Raw genomic sequence first — 12,607 nt, 5'->3', positions numbered from 1 at the left:
CTTTTTAGGCTTTTCATCTTTTTCAAAACCGCTTTATGCTCCTCCTATTTTTCAGGTCGTTTCACGCTCCTCATATTTTTGACACGTTTTGCAGCTCTTCATATTTTTCACACCTTTTCAGGCTCTTCATGTTTTTGAACACTGCTTCATGCTCCTCCTATTTTTCAGACCGTTTAATGCTCCTCATATTCTTGACACCATTTGAAGCTCTTCATATTTTTCACACCTTTTCAGGCTCTTCATTTATTTGAACACCGCTTCATGCTCCTCCTATTTTTCAGACCGTTTAATGCTCCTCATGTATTTCACAGCTTTCGAAGCTCTTCATAATTTTCACACTTTTTCAGGCTCTTCATGTTTTTGAACATTGCATCATGCACCTCTTGTTTTTCAGAACGTTTCATGCTTCTCATATTTTTGACACATTTTGAAGAATTCATATTTTTCACACCTTTTCAGGCTCTTCATGTTTTTGAACACCTTTTCATGCTCCTCCAATTTTTCAGACCGTTTCATGCTCCTCATATTTTTGACACCTTTTGATGCTCTTGCTATTTTCACACCTTTTCAGGCTCTTTATGTTTTTAAACACAGCTTCATGCTCCTCCTAATTTTCAGACCGTTTCACTCTCCTCATATTTTTTACAACTCTTGAATCTCTTCATATTTTTCACACCTTTTCAGGCTCTTCAAGTTTTTCAATACTGCTTCATACTCCTCCTATTTTTCTGACCATTTTATGCTCCTCATGTATTTCACACCTTTTGAAGCTCTTCTTATTTTTCACACCTTTTCAGGCTCTTCATGTTTTTGAACACCGCTTCATTGTCCTCCTATTTTTCAGACAGTTTAATGCTCCTCATGTACTTCACACCTTTTGAAGCTCTTCATATTTTTCACACATTTTCAGGCTGTTCATGTTTTTGAACACCGCTTCATGCTCCTTCTATTTTTCAGACCGTATCATGCTCCTCATGTATTTCCCACCATGTGAAGCTCTTCATACTTTTCACACCGTTTCAGGCTCTTCTGTTTTTGAACATGGTTTCATGCTCCTCCAATTTTTCTGACCGTTTCATGCAAATCATATTTTTGACACCTTTTGAAGCTCTTCATTTTTTTCACACCTTTTCAGGTTCTTCATGTATTTGAACAGCACTTCATGCTCCTCCTATTTTTCAGACCTTTTCATGCTCCTCATAATTTTGACACCTTTTGAAGCTCTTCATATTTTTCACACATTTTCAGGCTCTTCATGTTTTTGAACACCATTTCATGCTCCTCCTATTTTGCAGACCGTTTCATCCTCCTCATATTTTTGACACCTTTTGAAGCTCTTCATATATTTCACACCTTTTCAGGCTTTTCATTTTTTTCAACACCACTTCATGTCCTCCTATTTTTCAGACCGTTTCATGCTCATCTCATTTTGACACCTTTTGAAGCTCTTCATATATTTCACACCTTTTCAGGCTCTTCATGTTTTTGAACACAGCTTCATGCTCCTCCTATTTTTCAGACCGTTTCATGCTCCTCAAATTTTTGACACCTTTTGAAGCTCTTCATATTTTTCACACCTTTTCAGGCTCTTCATGTTTTTCAACACGACTTCATGCTCTTCATATTTTTCAAACCGTTTCATGCCCTTCATAACTTTGACACCTTTTGAAGCTCTTCATATTTTTCACACTTTTCAGGCTCTTCATGTTTACAACACCACTTCATGCTCCTCCTATTTTTCAGACAGTTTCAGGCTCCTCATAATTTTGACACCTTTAGAAGCTCTTCATATTTTTCACGCCTTTTCAGGCTCTTCATGATTTTCAACACCGCTTCATGCTCCTCGTATTTTTCAGAGCGTTTCATGCTCATCTCATTTTTGACAGCTTTTGAAGCTCTTCATATTTTCCACACCTTTTGAAGCTCTTCATATTTTTCATATTTTTGCAGCTCTTCATATTTTCACACGTTTTCAGACTCTTCATGATTTTCAACAACGCTTCAGGATCCTGCAATTTTTCAGACCGTTTCATGCTCCTCATATTTTTGATAGGTTATGAGGCTTTTCATACTTTTCACACCTTTTCAGGCTCTTCATGTTTTTGAACACTGCTTCATGCTCCTCCTATTTTTCAGACCGTTTCATGCTCCTCATATTTTTGACAGCTTTTGAAGCTCTTCATATTTTTCAAACCTTTTCAGGCTCCTCATGTTTTTGAACACCGCTTCATGCTCCTTTTATTTTTCAGACCGTCTCATGCTCCTCCTATTATTAACACCTTTTGAAGCTCCTCATATTTTTCACACCTTTTCAGGCTCTTCATGATTTTCAACACCGCTTCATGCTCCTCCTATTTTTCAGACCCTTTCATGCTCATCTCATTTTTGACACCTTTTGAAGCTCTTCATATTTTTCACACCTTTTGAGCTCTTCATATTTTATATATTATTGAAGCTCTACATATTTTCACACGTTTTCAGACTCTTCTTGTTTTTCAACACCGCTTCATGCTCCTCCTATGTTTCAGACCGTTTCATACTTCTCATATTTTTTACACCTTTTGAAGCTCTTCATATTTTTCACACCTTTTCAGTCTCTTCATGGTTTTGAACACCGTTTCATGCTCCTCCTATTTTTCAGACCGTTTCATGCTCCTCATATTTTTGACACCTTTTGAATCTCTTCATATTTTTCACACCTTTTCAGGCTCTTCATGTTTTTCAACACCGCTTCATGCTCCTCCTATTTTTGAGACCTTTTCATGCTCCTCATATTTTTGACACCTTTTGAAGCTCTTCATATATTTCACAGCTTTTCAGGCTCTTTTTTTTTTTTTCTACACCACCTCATGCTCCTCCTATTTTTCAGACCGTTTCCTGCTCATCTCATGTTTGACACCTTTTGAAGCTCTTCATATTTTTCACACCTTTTGAAGTTCTTCATATTTTTCACACCTTTGCAGGCTCCTCATGTTTTTCAACACCGCTTCATGCTCCTCCTATTTTTCAGACCGTTTCATGCTCCTCATATTCTTGACACCTTTTGGAGCTCTTCATATATTTCACACCTTTTCAGGCTCTTCATGTTTTTGAACACCACTTCATGCTCCTCCTATTTTTCAGACCTTTTCATGCTCCTCTTATACTTGACACCATTTGAAGATCTTCATATTTTTCACACCTTTTAAGCCTCTTCATGTTTCTCAACACCACTTCATGCTCCTCCTATTTTTCAGACCCTTTCATGCAAATCTAAATTTTGACATCTTTTGAAGCTCTTCATATGATTCACACCTTTTGAAGCTCTTCATATTTTTCACACCTTTTCAGGCTCTTCATGTATTTGAACACCGGTTCATGTTCCTCCTATTTTTCAGACCGTTTCTTGCTCCTCATATTTTTCACACCTTTTGAAGCACTTCATATTTTTCACACCTTTTGAGGCTCTTCATGATTTTCAACACCGTTTCATGATCCTCCTATTTTTCAGACCATTTCATGCTCCTCATAATTTTGAAACCTGTTGAAGCTCTTCATATTTTCCCACCTTTTCAGGCTCTTTATGTTATCAACACCGCTTCACGCTCCTCCTAATTTTCAGACCGTTTCATGCTCCTCATATTTTTCTCACCTTTTGAAGCTGATCATATTTTGCACACCTTTTCAGGCTCTTCATGTTTTTCAACACCACTTCATGATCCTCCTATTTTTCGGACCTTTTCATGCTCCTCATATTTTTGACACCTTTTGAAGCTCTTCATATTTTTCACACCTTTTGAAGCTCTTCATATTTTTCACACCTTTTCAGACTCTTCATGTTTTTGAACACCGCTTCATGCTCCTCCTATTTTTCAGACCTTTTCTTGCACATCTGATTTATGACACCTTTTGAAGCTCTTCATATTTTTCACACCTTTTCATGCTCTTCATGTTTTTCAAAACCGCTTAATGATCCTCCTATTTTTCATACCGTTTCTTACTCCTCATATTTTTGACATTTTTTGAGGCTCTTCATATTTTTCGCAACTTTTCAGGCTCTTCATGTTTTTGAACACGGTTTCATGCTCCTCCTAATTTTTAGACCGTTTCATGCTCCTCATATATTTGACACCTTTTGAAGCTCTTCATATTTATCACACCTTTTCAGGCTCTTCATGTTTTTGAACACTGCTTCATGCTCCTCCTATTTTTCAGACCGTTTCATGCTCCTCATATTTTTGACACATTTAGAAGCTCTTCATGTTTTTCTCACCTCTTCAGGCTCTTCATGTTTTTGAACACCGCTTCATGGTCCTCCTATATTTCAGACCGTTTCATTCTCTTCATGTTTTTCACATGTTTTGAAGCTCTTCATATTTTTCACACCTTTTCAGTCTCTTCATGTTTTTGAACAACGTTTCATGCTCCTCCGATTTTTCAGACCGTTTCATGCTCCTAATAATTTTGACACCTTTAGAAGCTGTTCAATATTTGCACACATTTTGAAGCTCTTCATATATTTCACACCTTTTCAGGCTCTTCATGTTTTTCAACACCACTTCATCCTCCTCCTATTTTTCAGAACGTTTCATGCTCATCTAATTTTTGACACCTTTTCAAGCTCTTTATATTTTTCACACCCTTTCAGGCTCTTCGTGATTTTCAACCCGGCCTCATGCTCCTCCTATTTTCACACCGTTTCATGCTCATCTCATTTTTGACATTTTTTGAAACTCCTCATATTTTTACACCTTTAGAAGCCCTTCGTAATTTTCACAACTTTTCAGGCTCTTCAAGTTTTTCAACACCGCTTCATGCTCCTCCTATGTTTCAGACCGTTTTATCCTCCTCATATTTTAGACACCTTATGAAGCTCTTCATATTTTTCACACCTTTTCAGGCTCTTCATGTTTTTCAACACTGCTTCATGCTCCTCATATTTTTCAGACAGTTTCATGCTCCTCATATATTTGACACCTTTTGAAGCTCTTCATATTTATCACACTTTTTCAGGCTCTTCATGTTTTTGAACACTGCTTAATGCTCCTCCTATTTTTCATACCGTTTCATGCTCCTCATATTTTTGACACATTTAGAAGCTCTTCATATTTTTCTCACCTGTTCAGGCTCTTCATGTTTTTGAACACCGCTTCATGGTCCTCCTATTTTTCAGACCGTTTCATTCTCCTCATGTATTTCACACCTTTTGAAGCCCGTCATATTTTTCACACCTTTTCAGGCTCTTCATGTTTTTGAACACCGTTTCATGCTCCTCCAATTTTTCAGACCGTTTCATGCTCCTAATAATTTTGACACCTTTAGAAGCTGTTCATTTTTTCACACCTTTTGAAGCTCTTCATATATTTCACAGCTTTTCAGGCTCTTCATGTTTTTCAACACCACTTCATCCTCCTCCTATTTTTCAGAACGTTTCATGCTCATCTAATTTTTGACACCTTTTGAAGCTCTTCATATTTTTCACACCTTTTGAGCTCTTCATATTTTATATATTATTGAAGCTCTACATATTTTCACACGTTTTCAGACTCTTCTTGTTTTTCAACACCGCTTTATGCTCCTCCTATTTTTCACACCATTTCATGCTCCTCATATTTTTGACACGTTTTGAGGTTTTTCATATTATTCACACCTCTTCAGGCTCTTCATGTTTTTGAACACCGTTTCATGCTCCTCCTATTTTTCAGACCGTTTCATGCTCCTCATATTTTTGACACCTTTTGATGCTCTTGCTATTTTTCACACCTTTTCAGGCTCTTCATGTTTTTAAACACAGCTTCATGCTCCTCCTAATTTTCAGACCGTTTCATTCTCCTCATATTTTTTACAACTCTTGAATCTCTTCATATTTTTCACACCTTTTCAGGCTCTTCAAGTTTTTCAATACTGCTTCATACTCCTCCTATTTTTCTGACCATTTTATGCTCCTCATGTATTTCACACCTTTTGAAGCTCTTCTTATTTTTCACACCTTTTCAGTCTCTTCATGTTTTTGAACACCGTTTCATGCTCCTCCTATTTTTCAGACTGTTTCATGCTCCTCATATTTTTGACACCTTTTGAAGCTCTTGATATTTTTCACACCTTTTCAGGCACTTCATGTTTTCAAACACTGCTTCATGCTCATCCTATTTTTCAGACCGTTTCATGCTCCTCATATTTTTGACACATTTTGAAGCTCTTCATATTTTTCACACCTTTTCAGGCTCTTCATGTTTTTGAACACCGCTTCATTGTCCTCCTATTTTTCAGACAGTTTAATGCTCCTCATGTACTTCACATCTTTTGAAGCTCTTCATATTTTTCACACATTTTCAGACTGTTCATGTTTTTGAACACCGCTGCCTGCTCCTCCTATTTTTCAGACCGTAACATGCTCCTCATGTATTTCCCACCATGTGAAGCTCTTCATATTTTTCACACCTTTTCAGGCTCTTCTGTTTTTGAACATGGTTTCATGCTCCTCCAATTTCTCTGACCGTTTCATGCAAATCATATTTTTGACACCTTTTGAAGCTCTTCATTTTTTTCACACCTTTTCAGGTTCTTCATGTATTTGAACAGCGCTTCATGCTCCTCCTATTTTTCAGACCGTTTCATGCTCCTCATAATTTTGACACCTTTTGAAGCTCTTCATATTTTTCACACATTTTCAGGCTCTTCATGTTTTTGAACACCATTTCATGCTCCTCCTATTTTGCAGACCATTTCATTCTCCTCATATTTTTGACACCTTTTGAAGCTCTTCATATATTTCACACCTTTTCAGGCTTTTCATTTTTTTCAACACCACTTCATGCTCCTCCTATTTTTCAGACCGTTTCATGCTCATCTCATTTTGACACCATTTGAAGCTCTTCATATATTTCACACCTTTTCAGGCTCTTCATGTTTTTGAACACAGCTTCATGCTCCTCCTATTTTTCAGACCGTTTCATGCTCCTCAAATTTTTGACACCTTTTGAAGCTCTTCATATTTTTCACACCTTTTCAGGCTCTTCATGTTTTTCAACACGACTTCATGCTCTTCATATTTTTCAAACCGTTTCATGCTCCTCAAATTTTTGACACCTTTTGAAGCTCTTCATATTTTTCAAACCTTTTCAGGCTCCTCATGTTTTTGAACACCGCTTCATGCTCCTTTTATTTTTCAGACCGTTTCATGCTCCTCCTATTATTAACACCTTTTGAAGCTCCTCATATTTTTCACACCCTTTCAGGCTCTTCATGATTTTCAACACCGCTTCATGCTCCTCTTATTTTTCAGACCCTTTCATGCTCATCTCATTTTTGACACCTTTTGAAGCTCTTCATATTTTTCACTCCTTTTGAGCTCTTCATATTTTATATATTATTGAAGCTCTACATATTTTCACACGTTTTCAGACTCTTCTTGTTTTTCAACACCACTTTATGCTCCTCCTATTTTTCACACCGTTTCATGCTCCTCATATTTTTGACACGTTTTGAGGTTTTTCATATTCTTCACATCTTTTCAGGCTCTTCATGTTTTTGAACACCGTTTCATAATCCTCCTATTGTTCAGACCGTTTCATGCTCCTCATATTTTTGACACCTTTGAAGCACTTCATGTTTTTCACACCTTTTCAGACTCTTCATGTTTTTGAACACCGCTTCATGCTCCTTCTATTTTTCAGACCGTTTCATGCTCCTCATATTTTTGACACCTTTTGAAGCTCTTCATACTTTTCACACCTTTTCAGTCTCTTCATGTTTTTGAACACGGCTTCATGCTCATCCTATTTTTCAGAGAGTTTCATGCTCCTCATGTATTTCACATCTTTTGAAGCTCTTCATATTTTTCACACCTTTTCAGGCTCTTCACTTTTTTCCACACCGTTTCTTGCTCCTCCTATTTTTCAGACGGTTTCATGCTCCTCCTATTTTTCAGACCGTTTCATGCTCCTCATATTTTTGACACCTTTTGAAACTCTTCATATTTTTCACACCTTTTCAGGCTATTCATCTTTTTCAAAACCGCTTCATGCTCCTCCTATTTTTCAGATTATTTCACGCTCCTCATATTTTTGACACGTTTTGAAGCTCTTCATATTTTTCACACCTTTGCAGGCTCTTCATGTTTTTCAACACCGCTTCATGCTCCTCCTATTTTTCAGACCGTTTCATGCTCCTCATATTTTTCTCACATTTTGAAGCTCTTCATATTTTTCATACCTTTGCAGGCTCTTCATGTTTTTCAGCACCGCTTCATGCTCCTCCTATTTTTCAGACCGTTTCATGCTCCTCATATTTTTGACACCTTTTGAAACTCTTCATATTTTTCACACCTTTTCAGGCTATTCATCTTTTTCAAAACCGCTTCATGCTCCTCCTATTTTTCAGATTATTTCACGCTCCTCATATTTTTGACACGTTTTGAAGCTCTTCATATTTTTCACACCTTTGCAGGCTCTTCATGTTTTTCAACACCGCTTCATGCTCCTCCTATTTTTCAGACCGTTTCATGCTCCTCATATTTTTCTCACATTTTGAAGCTCTTCATATTTTTCACACCTTTTCAGGCTCTTCATGTATATGAACACAGCTTCATGCTCCTCCTATTTTTCAGACCGTTTCATGCTACTCATATTTTTGACACGTTTTGAAGCTCTTCATATTTTTCTCATCTTTTCAGGCTCTTTATGTTTTTCAACACCGCTTCATGCTCCTCCTATTTTTCAGACCGTTTCATCCTCCTCCTATTTTTGAAACTTTTGAAGCTCTTCATATTTTTCACACTTTTCAGGCTCTTCATGTTTTTCAACACCACTTCATGCTCTTCATATTTTTCAGACCTTTTAATGCCCCTCATATTTTGACACCTTTTGAAGCTCTTCATATTTTTCACACTTTTCAGGCTCTTCATGTTTTTCAACACCACTTCATTCTCCTCGTATTTTTAAGACCGTTTCATGCTCCTCATATTTTTCACACCTTTTGAAGCTCTTCATATTTCTCAACCGTTTCAGGCTCTTCATATTTTTCAACACCGCTTCATGCTCTTCCTATTTTTCAGACCGTTTCATGCTCCTCATATTTTTGAAACCTTTTGAAGCTTTTCATATTTTTCACACCTTTTCAGGCTCTTCATGTTTTCAACACCGCTTCATACTCCTCCTATTTTTCAGACCGTTTCATGCTCCTCATATTTTTCACACCTTTTGAAGCTCTTCATATTTTTCACACCTTATCAGGCTCTTCATGTTTTTGAACACCGCTTCATGCTCCTCCTATATTTCAGACCGTTTAATCCTCCTCATGCATTTCACACCTTTTGAAGCTCTTCATATTTCTCACACCTTTTCAGGCTCTTCATGTTTTTGAACACCATCTCATGCTCCTCCTATTTTGCAGACCGTTTCATGCTCCTCATATTTTTGACACGTTTTGAAGCTCTTCATATATTTCACACCTTTTCAGGCTCTTCATATTTTGGAAAGCAGCTTCATGCTCCTCCTATTTTTCAGACCGTTTCATGCTCCTCATATTTTTCATACCTTTAGAAGCTCTTCATATTTTTCACACCTTTTCAGGCTCTTCATGTTTTTCAACAAAACTTCATGATCCTCCTATTTTCAGACCGTCTCATGCTCCTCATATATTCGACACCTTTTGAAGCTCTTCATATATTTCACACCTTTTCAGGCTTTTCATTTTTTTCAGTACCACTTCATGCTCCTCCTATTTTTCAGACCGTTTCATGCTCATCTCATTTGGACACCTTTTGAAGCTCTTCATATTTTTCACACCTTTTCAGGCTCTTCATGATTTTCAACACCGCTTCATGCTTCTCCTATTTTTCAGACCCTTTCATGCTCATCTCATTTTTGACACCTGTTGAAGCTCTTCATATTTTTCACACCTTTTGAGCTCTTCATATTTTATATATTTTTGAAGCTTTTATATTTTCACACGTTTTCAGGCTCTTCTTGTTTTTCAACACCGCTTCATGCTCCTCCTATTTTTGACACCGTTTCATGCTCCTCATATTTTTGACACGTTTTGAGGCTTTTCATATACTTCACACCTTTTCAGGCTCTTCATGTTTTTGAACACCATTTCATGCTCCTCCTATTTTTCAGACCGTTTCATGCTCATCTCATTTTTGACACATTTTGAAGCTTTTCATATTTTTCGCACCTTTTCAGGCTCTTCATGTTTTTCAACAACGTTTCATAATCCTCCTATTGTTCAGACCGTTTCATGCTCCTCATATTTTTGACACCTTTTGAACCTCTTCATATTTTTCACAGCTTTTCAGGCTCTTCATGTTTTTGAACACCGCTTCATGCTCCTCCTATTTTTCAGACCGTTTAATGTTCCTCATGTATTTCACACCTTTTGAAGCTCTTCATATTTTTCACACTTTTTAGGCTCTTCATATTTTTCAACATCACTTCATGCTCCTCCTATTTTTCAGACCGTTTCATGCTCATCTAATTTTTGACACATTTTGAGGCTTTTCATATTTTTTACACCTTTTCAGGCTCTACATGTTTTTCAACACCGTTTCATGCTGCTTCTATTTTTCAGACCGTTTCATGCTCTTCATATTTTTCACACCTTTTCAGGCTCTTCATATTTTGGAAAGCAGCTTCATGCTCCTCCTATATTTCAGACCGTTTCATGCTCCTCATATTTTTCATACCTTTAGAAGCTCTTCATATTTTTCACACCTTTTCAGGCTCTTCATGTTTTTCAACAAAACTTCATGATCCTCCTATTTTCAGACCGTCTCATGCTCCTCATATATTCGACACCTTTTGAAGCTCTTCATATATTTCACACCTTTTCAGGCTTTTCATTTTTTTCAGTACCACTTCATGCTCCTCCTATTTTTCAGACCGTTTCATGCTCATCTCATTTGGACACCTTTTGAAGCTCTTCATATTTTTCACACCTTTTCAGGCTCTTCATGATTTTCAACACCGCTTCATGCTTCTCCTATTTTTCAGACCCTTTCATGCTCATCTCATTTTTGACACCTGTTGAAGCTCTTCATATTTTTCACACCTTTTGAGCTCTTCATATTTTATATATTTTTGAAGCTTTTATATTTTCACACGTTTTCAGGCTCTTCTTGTTTTTCAACACCGCTTCATGCTCCTCCTATTTTTGACACCGTTTCATGCTCCTCATATTTTTGACACGTTTTGAGGCTTTTCATATACTTCACACCTTTTCAGGCTCTTCATGTTTTTGAACACCATTTCATGCTCCTCCTATTTTTCAGACCGTTTCATGCTCATCTCATTTTTGACACATTTTGAAGCTTTTCATATTTTTCGCACCTTTTCAGGCTCTTCATGTTTTTCAACAACGTTTCATAATCCTCCTATTGTTCAGACCGTTTCATGCTCCTCATATTTTTGACACCTTTTGAACCTCTTCATATTTTTCACAGCTTTTCAGGCTCTTCATGTTTTTGAACACCGCTTCATGCTCCTCCTATTTTTCAGACCGTTTAATGTTCCTCATGTATTTCACACCTTTTGAAGCTCTTCATATTTTTCACACTTTTTAGGCTCTTCATATTTTTCAACATCACTTCATGCTCCTCCTATTTTTCAGACCGTTTCATGCTCATCTAATTTTTGACACATTTTGAGGCTTTTCATATTTTTTACACCTTTTCAGGCTCTACATGTTTTTCAACACCGTTTCATGCTGCTTCTATTTTTCAGACCGTTTCATGCTCTTCATATTTTTCACACCTTTTCAGGCTCTTCATATTTTGGAAAGCAGCTTCATGCTCCTCCTATTTTTCAGACCGTTTCATGCTCCTCATATTTTTCATACCTTTAGAAGCTCTTCATATTTTTCACACCTTTTCAGGCTCTTCATGTTTTTCAACAAAACTTCATGATCCTCCTATTTTCAGACCGTCTCATGCTCCTCATATATTCGACACCTTTTGAAGCTCTTCATATATTTCACACCTTTTCAGGCTTTTCATTTTTTTCAGTACCACTTCATGCTCCTCCTATTTTTCAGACCGTTTCATGCTCATCTCATTTGGACACCTTTTGAAGCTCTTCATATTTTTCACACCTTTTCAGGCTCTTCATGATTTTCAACACCGCTTCATGCTTCTCCTATTTTTCAGACCCTTTCATGCTCATCTCATTTTTGACACCTGTTGAAGCTCTTCATATTTTTCACACCTTTTGAGCTCTTCATATTTTATATATTTTTGAAGCTTTTATATTTTCACACGTTTTCAGGCTCTTCTTGTTTTTCAACACCGCTTCATGCTCCTCCTATTTTTGACACCGTTTCATGCTCCTCATATTTTTGACACGTTTTGAGGCTTTTCATATACTTCACACCTTTTCAGGCTCTTCATGTTTTTGAACACCATTTCATGCTGCTCCTATTTTGCAGACCGTTTCATTCTCCTCATGTTTTTGACACCTTTTGAAGCTCTTCATATATTTCACACCTTTTCAGGCTTTTCATTTTTTTCAACACCACTTCATGCTCCTCCTATTTTTCAGACCGTTTCATGCTCCTCATAATTTTGACACCTTTTGAAGCTCTTCATATTTTTCACACTTTTTCAGGCTCTTCATGTTTTTCAACACCACAT

Source organism: Dama dama, unplaced genomic scaffold (genome assembly GCF_033118175.1).
Source record: "Dama dama isolate Ldn47 unplaced genomic scaffold, ASM3311817v1 ptg000080l, whole genome shotgun sequence".
Taxonomy (NCBI): Eukaryota; Metazoa; Chordata; class Mammalia; order Artiodactyla; family Cervidae; genus Dama; species Dama dama.
This window is presented reverse-complemented; position numbering follows the sequence as displayed.